The sequence below is a fragment of the Octodon degus genome, unplaced genomic scaffold (genome assembly GCF_000260255.1).
Source record: "Octodon degus isolate 3935 unplaced genomic scaffold, OctDeg1.0 scaffold01254, whole genome shotgun sequence".
Lineage (NCBI taxonomy): Eukaryota > Metazoa > Chordata > Mammalia > Rodentia > Octodontidae > Octodon > Octodon degus.
In genome coordinates, this window is record NW_004525830.1 from 6,758 (window position 1) to 8,487 (window position 1,730).

Consider the following 1,730-nt stretch of genomic DNA (forward strand, 5'->3'; position numbering starts at 1 on the left):
AAATAAATAAAAATATAGGATCATATTGAAGAACAGTTCCTTCTATATGCTGTTCTTAGGGTTTAGTAGCTTCACCTTTTACATTTAGTGCTTCATCCATTTTAACTTTTGTTTGTTTGTTTCTTTGGCGGAAGTGGGGATTGAATCAGGCCCTTGCACTTGCCAGGCAAGCGCTTATTCTACTGAGCTATCTCAGCCCCCATTTTAACTTTTTAAAAATTATATATATTCACTAAAAATAGGGACTGAATCCAAGGGCTTTAAGTGACCTACGTCACCAGCTCTTTTGTTAAACTGCCCAGATGGGGCTTAATTTTTTTTTTTAATGTATTTAGTACACAGTCTACAGGGTCTATGAGGTCTCACTATGTAGACTGCACTCAGTGATTCTCCTGTTTTCAGCCTCCCAATTGCTGGGATTACAGGCACGCACCACCATGCCCAGTCTCAGTCACTGGCTCAGTGTACCTGGGGGCAGGGCCAGCACAGCATGCTGGGGATCAAACCCCTGTCCCTGTGTCTGCCTAAGCAAGCACTTTAGTTCACTGAGCTATCTGGCCAGCCCCAGATTGGGCTTAAAATTTCAATCCTCCTGTCTCAGCACTACCATGTGTGGTTCCAATTCCATTTTTCATGAAAAAATCTAGTTGTCTCAGCACTATTTATGTTTTGTTTTGTTTTGAAAGACAGAGTCTCTCCTTCAGGGTATAATTTAGGTTGGTATTGAACTCACTATGCAGCCTAGGCTGGCTTCAGACTTGCACCAACTTCCTGCCTCAGCCTCAGGGGTGTTGAAATTCGCATCAATTTGACTTGACATTCTTCTCTAAAATCTATAGACACTTGATGTCAGGGTCTATCTGTGGCCTTTTCACTTCTACTGCCTTGATCTCCACGTCCTTCTGCCAGCAGCAGTCTTCACTACTGTAGTTCTGTACTGATTTTGGAAATCCAGAAACGTGAGCTCTTTACCTCTGGACTTTCGCACGACTGTCTTGTCTGTTCTGGGTCCTTTAAAACTTCTGTATGGAACCGGCCAAATAGCTCAGCAGATTAAAGCACCTGCAAGCAGGCACAGGGGCTGGGGACTCCAGCCCAGGGAGATGGCAACTGAGACTGGACGTGGTGGTGTGTGCTTGTAACTCTAGCTCTGGGGAGGCTGAACACAGGCGGATCACTACGAATCTGATCTAGTAGTGAGACCCTGAACACCCTGTAGATCTTTCTCTAAAATTAAAAAAAAAAAAACTTCCATATGAAGCCTGCACTACATAGTGTGACCCTGTCTCAAAAAAATCAAAGCAAGCAAACAACATTTCCATATGAATTTTAGGAGCAGTTTGTCAAATTCCATTTGAAAAGCCAGCCAAAGTGTCAAACACCTATAATCCCAGTTATCCGGAAGTTAAAGCAGAAGGATTTCAAGTTTGGGCCCACCCTGGGCAAACTAGCAAGACTCTCTCTCAAAATAAAAAGTACAAATAAGAGGTGCTGGGATTACACATTGAGCAGCTCATCGGGGGTGGCAGGTTGAGCCAACCTGATGGTGCATCTGCTGCGCGGTACATGAAGACAAAGCAGGTAAAACTAAGGTCGGGGATGTAACTCAGTACTTGCTACTGAGTACCTGCTATGGACCCACAGGAGGCCTGGAGTGAAGGCTGAAAAACTTATGTGTGACCAGGCAGGAATTTTTGGCTAAGGAAAGAGCAAAGCCATTGCTGAGATTG